Genomic DNA, 14,515 nt, shown 5'->3' with positions numbered 1-14,515 from the left:
ACAGGAACCATAATTAACAGTGTCATACTTTCTGGGAATCCCCCCCACAATGGGGATTGGTAATGGGGTTTTCATAATGTTAAGCTTGGGGGTGTAATCTCCACAGTCAGCATACAACACATAAGCTGACGTGAAGGAGGTACACACACCAGCACAAGGGATCAGGATATCCCCAGTATAGTGGAGGGGAAACAGGCTATCCCTAGTATAGTGGAGGGGAGGACTGACTCCAATAGGAGATTGTGGCGCACAGAGCCAGTGCAGATCTGACAGCCACAAACAATGCTTTCGTTATAACGTCTCAGCGCAAAGTAGCGCTGAGCGCATAAACCAGAACTGAGGAGATCAGGACAGGTAGTCAGAATGAACGCTTGCTAGCTAGCGGCTACTTAGCGACAGCAAGCGTCCAAAACCAGACAGACTGGAATGAGGCAGCCAATGCGATGCGGCGATGGCGTGCCTCACAAAGACAGGACAGGATAGTCAGAAAATAGCAGGATTGAGATAGAAGAACGTAACACAGATAAATATACAATAAGTATGTTTTCCTAGCGTATTACAATTACAGCTATCAATGAAACTATTTGTAACGTCTGACTAACATATGTATATATCGGCAATGAACCGATATATGACATAAGCAGGAACGCTGACTAGGAATAGAGTAACACAGGGAACAGGACTCAGAAGGATTCGCTATCTCTTCGCAGAGATGAACGCAATCCACAAACGGTAACAGAACAGGATTCAGAAGGATTCGTTCTCTCTTCGCAGAGATGAACGCAATCCACAAACGGTAACAGGACAGGATTCAGAAGGATTCGCTATCTCCTCGCAGAGATGAACGCAATCCACAAACGGTAACAGGACAGGATTCAGAAGGATTCGCTATCTCCTCGCAGAGATGAACGCAATCCACAAACGGTAACAGAACAGGATTCAGAAGGATTCGTTATCTCTTCGCAGAGATGAACGCAATCCACAAACAGAACCAGGAGCAGGGTAACTACCTCAGCACGGGTGGTCACGGTACGCGCAACCTACCAAAACGTGCTGGAAAGCTGACTAACTGCACACAGGATATAAACAGTTCGTGTACGTATACATCAGCGACACTGATGTATTAACGTAACACAAATACAAGGAAAATAATAAACGTGCTGGTATGCATATATATTGGCAATGAACCAATATATGATGCAAAGACCAGCAAAGTATCTTTAACAAGAAACACGATCGGGGGCTAAAGCGACAGCAAGGCAGGCTTAAGCTGAAGCTATGAAAACCCAAGGAAACCCTGCAGGAAGCAGATCTTTATACTGAGGTCATCCAATGGGAGCAGACATGCAGATTCCCACACAGGTGAATGATAATCAGTCACAAGCCGACAGCAGGGAAAGACAGACAAAGCTATGCAACTTGCATGGAAATAGATCAGAACTGCCTGAGCTGCAGCACTACTTCCAGCAATAGCTGCTGCAGCAGCGATCATTACACTATTGTATATATCTCCTCCCCTAGGTGGATATGTCAACCTTTCTATGCCTTGAAATTCAAATCCGGACATATCGCCTGAGTGAGCATAGAAAAAATGTTAAGAGACACTGGAGGCATGACTGATATAGGCAGCATTCCTAAGGCACCTCCCAGCACCATTATAGTGCTCTGAAATCCTCTGACGGAGAGGACGAGTAGTACACCCCACGTATTGCATCCCACATTTCGTGCAAGCAACCAAATAAACAACGTTTTGAGTCTGACAATTGATATACTGTTTCATATCATAGTCGGTGTGCCTGGAGAGGGAGACAATTTTACGTGTTTGGTTGTGTACTCGACAATAACGGCATGTGCCGTATCCGCACCTGTATGATCCTTTATGTGTTAGCCAAGTTGGTTTGGGCCTGTCCTCACTGCGAAACAAGCTGGGGGACAAACTGGTACCCAAGGTGGGGGCCCGGCTTGAAGAAAAGCCGCAGCCCCCATCTAACACCTTATACAGCTTTGGATCGGAGTGAAGAACAGGCAGGTACTTTTTAATGATACTGACAACCTGATTGTACTCAAGGCTGTAAGAAGTGACAAAATTGATGCCTCTATTGGATTGGCGGTCCCCACTGTTTACCCTTGGGGCAAGTAAAGTTGTTCTAGTTTTTTGTGATACTCGATTTTTTGCTTCTGTGACAAGATCTTTCCGATATCCACGACAAAGAAGTCTGGATTGTACTAAATTAAGTTCTGTTTGTAATTTAGATGGATCTGAGTAGTTCCTGGCTGCTCTGATCATTTCTCCATATGGAATAGACTTCAAAGTATGTTTGGGGTGGCAACTCGTGGCAAGAAGCAACAAGTTACCTGCACATTCCTTTCTGTATGTTCTAGTCTGTATCCTCCACGATGTCACGTGGCCATATAGGGAAAGGTCCAAGTAATTAATTGCTGTGGCATTGTGTGACATCGTGAAGGACAGATTCAAATTGTTATTATTGCAATATGTCAGGAATCCGGGAAGGTCGGTTTCTGGGGCTCTCCACACCAGCAGCAGATCATCTATGTACCTCGCATACCAAAACATAAAGCTAGAAAAGGGGTTCTGATCTCCAAAGATGTGGAGCTCCTCCCACCATCCCATGTACAGGTTTGCTAGGGATGGGGAAAACTTGGCTCCCATAGAAGCTCCACATCTTTGGAGATAAAACACTCAATCGAACATAAAAAAATTTCGGGTGAGCAGATGATCCACTGCTAGAAGGAGAAAGTCACAGACAGTCGACGAGAATGACCCATATTTTCTGATGTGAAAATTTATGGCCTCGAGAGCTAGCCTGTGTGGGATGGAGGAGTACAATGAGACTACATCCATTGTAACCCAAGTAAAGGATGACTCCCATTGTAAGGACTCCAGACTCGACAATAAATGTGTGGTGTCCCGTAGGAACCCTGGGAGGCGACACACCAATGGTTGGAGGCACCCGTCCAAGACGCTCGCCCAAGGAACCTATGCCAGCCACAATCGGGCGGCCTTTGGGTGGATTGTCAGGTTTATGAACCTTGGGCAAGTGATGGAAGACGGGTACAACGGGCGCCTCCACCAAAAGGTAGTCCCTCTCCTTCACACTAAAAACCCCCAAGGAAACTCCCAATTCAAGTAGTTGTTTAAGTTCAATTTTGAAACGGCCAGTGGGATCTCCGGGTAAGACCTCATAAGTAGTGGTGTCCTGCAGCTATCGCAAAGCCTCATCTCTATAGGCTATTGCATCCAGGATCACTACAGCCCCACCTTTGTCTGCATTGCGAATCACTATCGTTTTGTTGTTTTGGAGGGACTGCAGTGCTTCCTGTTCCTGTTGTGTCAGATCTGAGGCTGCTTTGCCAGCTTTTTTTATCCGCATGAGATCTCTTTCCACCAGATCTTGGAAGGTGTCTACTACTGGGGTACGGGCCTGAACGGGATAGAAGTGGGGATTGGAGGTGGCCACGGGGCCGAAAGCTGCCCCGGGAGCTGGGCCATCACTCAGGCTGGACAATTGTTCCAACATGAGGATGGAGGAGGCCTCCTGGAATGGAGGGATCCGCCCAGCGCCCGGGGCAGAAGGTACAGGGGGCCCCCCCACTCCCAGCTCCTCCGCCTCCAGAAAATGTTTCCTAACCATTAGATTCCTCACAAATTTATTTACATCTAACATAGTGCTAAACACATCAAAATGATGTGATGGTGCATAAGATAAACCCCTGGAAAGTAGGGAAATTTGGGCCCTAGAGAGATCAACTCCAGATAAGTTAATGACATTAGAAGTATTGGAAGTGTGTGTTATCTTGCGTGTCTTACGACCTGCCCTCCTGGTCCTTCTCCCCCTCTCCTCCTGTATCTCCGACCCAATTTCCTCGGTCTCTGGTAATAGTTCAATTGCCCTGGGGGGGTTTCTTGTGCTGCCCGTCCGCGCTGGTCCCCCCCCCCTGCTGGTTGGGGGTGCCAGAGAAGACTGACTGTACCCTGTTTTGTCTATTCTCCGAAGAATCAGAAGCAGAACCTGTGCTGTCTGCGGAACTAAAACTGACTCTTGTTATAACGTGGTTTACGAAGAATGGATCTGGGAGATCTGTGCACAGTTTCCCATCTACCCCACTCGTATACTACATTATTCTTATAATCCCCAGTGTCTCTGATGAATTTCACCCGTTTAGTGTTCATGATAAGATTCTCAAGTTTAGTGATGTTATCTTTCATTCTATTAGTCAGTTCATCAAAATGTTCAAAGGAAGAGAGTTTGTTTAACTCTCTCCTAGTGTCTGATATTTGAACCTTGATGTCCGCTAATTTTCTTTCTTCATACACTATGATCAGTTTCATGAGGCGAATGGAACAATCAGTTAACACCTGGTTCCATTCTATTATGAACTGATTGGAGTATATTGTAGTGGGAATTTTCTTAATACGTAACCCTCTAGGGATCATTCCTTCTGCTATATAATGTTTGAGAGCGGTAATATCCCACCACAAACGTGTTTCTTTATCTAGCAGACACTCCAAACCTGAGACAGAAGATTGCAGATTTATGGCAGGATCAATATTGTGTATCCCTGGTTCTTTAGAAAAAACAGACATATATTTATCTATCTTATCTGGATACATCAAAAGTTCGCCAAGAATATCTAATGCAAAGTCAGGTTCCATATCTATAGTCTCTTGAGTGACATTTCCTTGTGTAGCCAAGGAAGGCTCCAACAAATGGTCCTGAACTGAGACATGCTCTTTAGATAGACCACAATTGTCTCTCTGGGTCAGTGTGTCTGGGATATTGGACAAAACAGAGACCTGGGGATTATCATGGGAAGAAGAGACAGAGACAGCATGGGCACTTGTGTTATGTTCCTCATTGGCAGCCGTGAACCCTCTAATCAGTTCTCTAACATGGGAGGATTTGGGGATGGCTCCCTTTTTAATCCAGTCCTCAAGATTTCCTCTAACATATCTGGCAGAGTGAGAGTCATTACTCACGTTACTGGTGGCTTGATCGGTGCCATTCGTGAGGCATAGCTTCAGGCTTTCTGCCATGGCAAGCAATGTAGCTCCTTGTGCATCACTTAGAGTGCGGAGGACATCTGCCCGCTCCCGCTGCTGCAAGACACCGTCTCCCGCTGTGGAGGACCGTGGTGGAGGAGGAGAAGACGCCGGCTGCATCTAGCTCTGTGAACTGTGGATGGTGACGTCACTTCCGCCATGTGCCTGACTCAGCGGATGTGCTGTTGGCGTGGTGTGTTGGGTCGGCGGCCATTTTGTTGTGGCCTGTTTCCCGGCGATCATCGCCTCCTGCCCGGCGAGCAGAGTTTGCGGATCCCCTTGTTTAAGCCACCCGCTTTCTGCAGGAGGGGGTGCACCACGACTCCGCAAGGACCGGGCCTCCATAGCAGTTCTCCGGCCAATGAGACCCACACCGTTCTGGGCACGTCAAAGGAACACAGCAGGTCTCAACAGGGCACACGTATCGGACACAGGAGGATAGGATCACGTGCAGCCAGGTAATGAAACATATCTTATCATGAACACTAAACGGGTGAAATTCATCAGAGACACTGGGGATTATAAGAATAATGTAGTATGTAGATGGGAAACTGTGCACAGATCTCCCAGATCCATTCTTCGTAAACCACGTTATAACAAGAGTCAGTTTTAGTTCCGCAGACAGCACAGGTTCTGCTTCTGATTCTTCGGAGAATAGACAAAACAGGGTACAGTCAGTCTTCTCTGGCACCCCCAACCAGCAGGGGGGGGGGGGGGGCAGCGCGGACGGGCAGCACAAGAAACCCCCCAGGGCAATTGACCTATTACCAGAGACCGAGGAAATCGGGTCGGAGATACAGGAGGAGAGGGGGAGAAGGACCAGGAGGGCAGGTCGTAAGACACGCAAGATAACACACACTTCCAATACTTCTAATGTCATTAACTTATCTGGAGTTGATCTCTCTAGGGCCCAAATTTCCCTACTTTCCAGGGGTTTATCTTATGCACCATCACATCATTTTGATGTGTTTAGCACTATGTTAGATGTAAATAAATTTGTGAGGAATCTAATAGTTCGGAAACATTTTCTGGAGGCGGAGGAGCTGGGAGTGGGGTGGCCCCGGGGCTCCCTGTACCTTCTGCCCCGGGCGCTGGGCGGATCCCTCCATTCCAGGAGGCCTCCTCCATCCTCATGTTGGAACAATTGTCCAGCCTGAGTGATGGCCCAGCTCCCGGGGCAGCTTTCGGCCCCGTGGCCACCTCCAATCCCCACTTCTATCCCGTTCAGGCCCGTACCCCAGTAGTAGACACCTTCCAAGATCTGGTGGAAAGAGATCTCATGCGGATAAAAAAAGCTGGCAAAGCAGCCTCAGATCTGACACAACAGGAACAGGAAGCACTGCAGTCTGTAACGCTTGGTGGTGTAATCTCCACAGTCAGCATGCAACGCATGAGCTGGCGTGGAGGAGGTACACACACCAGCACAAGGAAACAGGCTATCCCTAGTATAGTGGAGGGGAGGACTGACTCCAATAGGAGATTGTGGCGCACAGAGCCGATGCAGATCTGACAGCCACAAACAATGCTTTCGTTATAACGTCTCAGCGCAAAGTAGCGCTGAGCGCATAAACCAGAACTGAGGAGATCAGGACAGGTAGACAGAATGAACGCTTGCTAGCTAGCGGCTACTTAGCGACAGCAAGCGTCCAAAACAAGACAGACTGGAATGAGGCAGCCAATGCGATTGCAGCGATGGCGTGCCTCACAAAGACAGGACAGGATAGTCAGGAAGTAGCAGGATCAAGATAGATGAACGTAACACAGACAAATATACAATAAGTATGTTTTCCTAGCGTATTACAATTACAGCTATCAATGAAACTATTTGTAACGTCTGACTAACATATGTATATATCGGCAATGAACCGATATATGACATAAGCAGGAACGCTGACTAGGACTGGAGTAATACAGGGAACAGGACTCAGAAGGATTCGCTATCTCTTCGCAGAGATGAACGCAATCCACAAACGGTAACAGAACAGGATTCAGAAGGATTCGTTATCTCTTCGCAGAGATGAACGCAATCCACAAACAGTACAGAACAGGATTCAGAAGGATTCGTTATCTCTTCGCAGAGATGAACGCAATCCACAAACGGTAACAGAACAGGATTCAGAAGGATTCGTTATCTCTTCGCAGAGATGAACGCAATCCACAAACAGTACAGAACAGGATTCAGAAGGATTCGTTATCTCTTCGCAGAGATGAACGCAATCCACAAACGGTAACAGGACAGGATTCAGAAGGATTCGTTATCTCCTCGCAGAGATGAACGCAATCCACGAACAGGACCAGGAGCAGGATAACTACCTCAGCACGGGTGATCACGGTACGCGCAAACTACCAAAACGTGCTGGAAAACTGACTAACTGAACACAGGAAATAAACAGTTCGTGTACGTATATATCAGCGACACTGATGTATCAACGTAACACGAATACAAGGAAAATAATAAACGTGCTGGTATGCATATATATTGGCAATGAACCAATATATGATGCAAAGACCAGCAAAGTATCTTTAGAACAAGAAACACGATCGGGGGCCGAAGCGACAGCAAGACAGGCTTAAACTGAAGCTATAAAAACCCGAGGAGTCCTGCAGGAAGCAGATCTTTATACTGAGGTCATCCAATGGGAGCAGACATGCAGATTCCCACACAGGTGAATAATAATCAGTCACAAGCTGACAGCAGGGAAAGGCAGACAAAGCTATGCAGCTTGCATGGAAAGAGATCAGAACTGCCTGAGCTGCAGCACTACTACTTCCAGCAACACCTGCTGCAGCAGCGATCATTACACAGTCCCTCCAAAACAACAAAACGATAGTGATTCGCAATGCAGACAAAGGCGGGGCTGTAGTGATCCTGGATGCAATAGCCTATAGAGATGAGGCTTTGCGACAGCTGCAGGACACCACTACTTATGAGGTCTTACCCGGAGATCCCACCGGCCGTTTCAAAATTGAACTTAAACAACTACTTGAATTGGGAGTTTCCTTGGGGGTTTTTAGTGTGAAGGAGAGGGACTACCTTTTGGTGGAGGCGCCCGTTGTACCCTTCTTCCATCACTTGCCCAAAGTTCATAAACCTGACAATCCACCCAAAGGCCGCCCGATTGTGGCTGGCATAGGTTCCTTGGGCGAGCGTCTTGGACGGGTGCCTCCAACCATTGGTGTGTCGCCTCCCAGGGTTCCTACGGGACACCACACATTTATTGTCAAGTCTGGAGTCCTTACAATGGGAGTCATCCTTTACTTGGGTTACAATGGATGTAGTCTCATTGTACTCCTCCATCTCACACAGGCTAGCTCTCGAGGCCATAAATTTTCACATCAGAAAATATGGGTCATTCTCGTCGACTGTCTGTGACTTTCTCCTTCTAGCAGTGGATCATCTGCTCACCCGAAATTATTTTATGTTCGATTGAGTGTTTTATCTCCAAAGATGTGGAGCTTCTATGGGAGCCAAGTTTTCCCCATCCCTAGCAAACCTGTACATGGGATGGTGGGAGGAGCTCCACATCTTTGGAGATCAGAACCCCTTTTCTAGCTTTATGTTTTGGTATGCGAGGTACATAGATGATCTACTGCTGGTGTGGAGAGCCCCAGAAACCGACCTTCCCGGATTCCTGACATATTGCAATAATAACAATTTGAATCTGTCCTTCACGATGTCACACAATGCCACAGCAATTAATTACTTGGACCTTTCCCTATATGGCCACGTGACATCGTGGAGGATACAGACTAGAACATACAGAAAGGAATGTGCAGGCAACTCGTTGCTTCTTGCCACGAGTTGCCACCCCAAACATACTTTGAAGTCTATTCCATATGGAGAAATGATCAGAGCAGCCAGGAACTGCTCAGATCCATCTAAATTACAAACAGAACTTAATTTAGTACAATCCAGACTTCTTTGTCGTGGATATCGGAAAGATCTTGTCACAGAAGCAAAAAATCGAGTATCACAAAAAACTAGAACAACTTTACTTGCCCCAAGGGTAAACAGTGGGGACCGCCAATCCAATAGAGGCATCAATTTTGTCACTTCTTACAGCCTTGAGTACAATCAGGTTGTCAGTATCATTAAAAAGTACCTGCCTGTTCTTCACTCCGATCCAAAGCTGTATAAGGTGTTAGATGGGGGCTGCGGCTTCTCTTCACGCCGGGCCCCCACCTTGGGTACCAGTTTGTCCCCCAGCTTGTTTCGCAGTGAGGACAGGCCCAAACCAACTTGGCTAACACAAAAAGGATCATACAGGTGCGGATACGGCACATGCCGTTATTGTCGAGTACACAACCAAACACGTAAAACTGTCTCCCTCTCCAGGCACACCGACTATGATATGAAACAGTATATCAATTGTCAGACTCAAAACGTTGTTTATTTGGTTGCTTGCACGAAATGTGGGATGCAATACGTGGGGTGTACTACTCGTCCTCTCCGTCAGAAGATTTCAGAGCACTATAATGGTGCTGGGAGGTGCCTTAGGAATGCTGCCTATATCAGTCATGCCTCCAGTGTCTCTAAACATTTTTTCTATGCTCACTCAGGCGATATGTCCGGATTTGAATTTCAAGGCATAGAAAGGTTGACATATCCACCTAGGGGAGGAGATATATACAATAGATTATTAAAACGAGAAGCTTTTTGGATATGGAAACTAGGGACCCGTGTCCCTTTGGGGCTGAATTCAAAATTAGATCTTAACACCTTCTATGACAAGTAGTTCATTCCTTTTCTCTCCTGTTTACCCTCTAGTACACAGGCCCATAATAGCTCTCTCACCATAAAGGGTTTTGGATATATGCATGCTGTTGCTCTCCATTTCATTATGACACATAGGTAGTCTGCTAACTGATGCTATACTTTTTCTGTGTGTTTTTATTGTCTTACTAATCGAGTATTTCGTGTTTTTATATATTTGTATTGCTAATGGTCTATACCATTTTTAAATACCATGTATACAACTTTAAGGCCAATGTGTACACCCCCTCCGAGAGTGGCCTTACACTATTTAATCTGTGTAACACATGTTTCTGCAAGCTATGATTAAGGAGCCATTCCATGCTCCAATACGCGTGAGCTTTTTTATACTGATGTTGGATCAAGAATAAAGAATTTTTCTAATTTTCACCTTACTTCTGGTGTAGCGGGATTCCTTTCACTACAACACATGGACTAGCATCTTGATTCCCATGCTCCCAGTTAAGTATACACGTGTGTGCAGCAGTCTTTTCTCTTTTCTCTGAATTCACATAATTTAAATGTTGCAATAACCGGTACAAATGGGCAAATACATTACGTGGATTTTAATTACAGTAGCATGCATTTTTTAAAAATGTATAACGGCTGAAAACTGAAAAATAAGGATTTTTTTTATTTTTTTCCCATTAAGAAAAAACATTTAGAATAAAATAATTCTGGGCATAATGTACCATCCAAAGAAAGACTATTTAGTGACCAAAAAAACAAGATAAAGTTCATTTCATTGTGATAAGTAGAGATAAAGTTATTGCCAAAATGAATGGAAGGAGAGCTGAAAGGTGAAAATTGCTTCGATGCTAAAGGGGTACATTTCATGTTGGCTACACGCCTCTCCTCAATGTTTTACAAGTTCATAGCTGTTATATGTGAACTTAGAGAAGGCACTCCATAAACGGTCACTGGTGGATTTAGTGCACTGAATTTCTCACCATCTAGTTATTCACTGTCTAAAATAAAAAATCAATTTATTTTTATCTGGTAAACAAGTAATAAGGATGCTAACCAGGCAATCAAAAAGTTAAAATCTCTATTACTTTTCTTGTTTATAAATGATCATTCCTCAGTTTACCTGACTCTTATTTGGTACGTTGCCGCACAAAGGAAGTTGCAGGGCATGCTGGGTTGTCTTTTTTTGCTTCTTTATTTCCCCTCAGACTTAACTAATGTACAGAAGCAAAAAAGGACAACCCAGCATGCCCTGCAACTTCCTTTTTGTGTACCAAATAAGAGTCAGGTAAACTGGGAAATGATCATTTATCAACAAGAAAAGTACTGTAATAGAGATTTTAACTTTAGGATTGCCTAGTTAGCATCCGTATTACTTGTTTACCAGATAAAAACAAAGAATTGATTTTTGATTCTAAGCCCGACAGTTACACTTTAAGCTGCTGTGAGTAGTGTGCAGTAGTTTGAGGTGGCTGTCTGGTTGTAAGTGGGATGTTTATTTTTAGACATGAATGCTTTTAATGTGAGAAACCATGAGCACTTTATCTGCGGGATACTCCTGGTGTCTTAGAAACTAAGAGGTATGGCTCATTAAGACGTAAGATATGCATGGTAGGTTTTCAATTTTTTTTATGAACAATATTCCCAATAGGCTGCACTATAACTCAATAAAAGGAGAACAGTTTCCTTATTATTATGTATGTTGACAGACTGCATAGTTCTCTCTCTCTCTCTAAGCTGTATCACACTTCTTTCAGCTGATCACTTCTTGCCTGCCTTGCTCTCTATTTCAGCTTTTTTAATTTAGTTTTTTTGTTAATATCACCTCAAAGAAAATCTGTAACGAAAAAACCTCCCCTGGGGGGTACTCACCTCGGGTGGGGGAAGCCTCCGGATCCTATTGAGGCTTCCCCTGTCCTCCTGTGTCCCACAGCGACGGCGAAAATCCTCCCGGAGCGGCGGCAATGTAAATATTTACCTCCGTGGCTCCAGCGCAGTATCCGCTCCCTGCACGGAGATAGGCGAAAATAGCCAATCTCCATCAGGCCGCTCTAAGTCGCCTCCGCAGTAGAGCGGACCCGACGGAGATCGGCTATTTTCGCCCATCTCCGTGGGAAGACCTGCAACAGCGCCCCCGTTGGAGCCAGAAAAGGTAAATATTGCACAGCGCGACAAATTGTCGCCTGTGCGTTCCGGGGGCTGCAGCGAGACCGCCGTGGGACACAGGAGGACAGGGGAAGTCTCAATAGGGTCCAGAGGCTTCCCCCTACTGAGGTGAGTACCCCCAAGGGGAACTTTTTTCAGTACAGGTTTTCTTTAAGTCTAATTCCTCAGTAGTTTATTTTACCTGTTTCCCCACCAGAGATGTCAATTAGATGCTCATAATTCCTATTCATGTGGAATTGTGCCAATCAAATTCAGCAGGAAGTGCAGCAAAGAGGGGACAAAGTTTAAAGAGAACCCGAGGTGTGTTTAAAGAATGTTATCTGCATACAGAGGCTGGATCTGCCTATACAGCCCAGCCTCTGTTGCTATCCCAAACCCCACTAAGGTCCCCCTGCACTCTGCAATCCCTCATAAATCACAGCCGTGCTGTGAGGCTGTGTTTACATCTGTAGTGTCAGTCTCAGCTGCTCCCCCGCCTCCTGCATAGCTCCGGTCCCTGCCCCCGTCCCTTCCCTCCAATCAGCAGGGAGGGAAGGGATGCAGGCGGGGACTGGAGTTCTGCAGGAGGCGGGGAGAGCAGCAGACTGACACTATAAAGATAAACACAGCCAGCTCTGACAAGCTGTTTGTCAGCAGCATGGCTGTGATTTATGAGGGATTGCAGAGTGCAGGGGGACCTTAGCGGGGTTTGGGATAGCAACAGAGGCTGGGCTGTATAGGCAGATCCAGCCTCTGTATGCAGATAATATTCTTCAAACCCGCCTCGGGTTCTCTTTAAGGTGGCCACTAACGATCATTTACGTTATATTCTTTAATTATTATATCATATAATTATCAACAATTCTTTGTATGAACAATTGGAGATCGTTTTGGACCACTAATAGGCAAAAATCTTCTAACCAATCCTATCTCATTAATGAAATCGATTCAACTTGTGGATCGATTTCATTAATCTGATCAGATTGGTTAGAAGATATTTGGCACTCAAGGCAGGCAGTCAGGCAGTCAAGCCTGAGCTCAGGAGCAACTGGCAATCTCCAGCTCACTCTGTTCCATAGTAATAGAGATAATTTGATGACAGGACATGTTGTCACAATGAGAAGGATCATGCTGTCACATGGCTACAAGAGTACAGCTCTAGATCAGTGATCTGCAAACTTAGCTCTCCAGCTGTTAAGGAACTACAAGTCCCACAATGCATTTGCCTTTATGAATCATGACTGTGGCTGTCAGACTCCTGCAATGCACTGTGGGACTTGTAGTTCCTTAAAGAGAACCAGAGATGAACGATTCACACAAAATAAACATATCAGTTCATAGCTTGTAAAGAATAAATGCTCTACCCGATAATTTTGCCACTCTGGTGTGCCTTTTTGAGTGCTTTTTATCCATTATTGCTCCAGGAAATATCCAACATGGCCGCCGGCTCATATCTCTTCTACCTCCAGGTTATGAGGTGTTCTGGATGTGCTGTCTAGCCTCTATGAGACTATAGACAAGCAGGGCTGCTGCTGCAGCATTTCATCTGTGTGCTTTCAACTTCATATTCTGGTATGCTGTGTGGCTGCCTGTAGGAAGTGTCTCTCATAGTAATGAAACTGCATACAGTAGATAATAATGATGACTGGCTGCACAGACAGAGCACACAGATCACACAGCCACACTTGTCTGTTTCAGAGATTTTTCCTGCAGCAGCAGCCCCTCCCATGTCATCAGAGCTCTCAGTATGTAAAGCAGGAAATCTGATCCAGGAGGGGGAAGGCTTGGGCTTGAAAAGACTCCGCAAAAGACTGACTCAGCTATAATGATTCCAGGTCAAACCTCGACTGACTCAGTCAGGGATTCTTATCACAGCTGATTATAGACAGATTAAGCAGAGAATATTTAAACTAAAAGCAGGGTAGGTGTTTACTGTCATGTTCTCACTGATAAATGTAATAAAATACATGGAGGGTGCTTCGTCTCTGGTTCTCTTTAATAGCTGGAGAGCCAAGTTTGCAGATCACTGCTCTAGATCAGCCTTTCTCAACCCTTTTACCCTGGAGGAACTCTGCAAATAACTTTTGGATCTCGAGGAACCCCTGCAAACAATTTTTTTTATCTCGAGGAACCTCTGCATTTATTTTGCAGGGGGCATGGTTTTTAAAAGTATGTGTAGCTGTTTATTTCACTACCCCCATTACACTGTCACTCATTATACTGTCTCCTGAGCCCCCAATTTAGTGCTTCTTGTTACACTACCACCTATTATAGTGTGCTCTATATTATACTTCCCCCACGATGGGGGAAAATGCCAAGGAACCCCTGCAGAGTGCTCAAGGAACCCTGGGGTTCCAGGGAACCCTGGTTGAGAAAGCCTGCTCTAGATCATACATCTTAGTATAATCGGGTACCAAAGGGCAGCACGGTAGCGTAGTGGATAACATTCTCGCCTGGTAGTGCAGGGTCACTGGTCTGAATCCCTTGTTGTGTGTACACCAAGTGTATGCGTGTGTTTCCTCCGGGCACTCCAGTCTCCCTCCGCACTCCAAAAACATACAAATACGTTAATTGGCTTTCCCCCTATA

At 45.5% G+C, this 14,515-nt stretch overlaps 1 protein-coding gene across 2 annotated transcripts in view; it reads right to left on the bottom strand.

Annotated features, from left to right (window-relative positions):
• Window positions 1-14,515, bottom strand: part of METTL22 (methyltransferase 22, Kin17 lysine) — a 176,943-nt gene that overhangs the window by 94,450 nt on the left and 67,978 nt on the right. The gene's annotated exons all lie outside the window — the stretch shown is intronic.

The sequence above is a fragment of the Hyperolius riggenbachi genome, chromosome 7 (assembly GCF_040937935.1).
Source record: "Hyperolius riggenbachi isolate aHypRig1 chromosome 7, aHypRig1.pri, whole genome shotgun sequence".
NCBI classification, from domain to species: domain Eukaryota; kingdom Metazoa; phylum Chordata; class Amphibia; order Anura; family Hyperoliidae; genus Hyperolius; species Hyperolius riggenbachi.
Note: the sequence above shows the minus strand (reverse complement) of the source record. Positions and strands in the feature narration are given on the sequence as shown.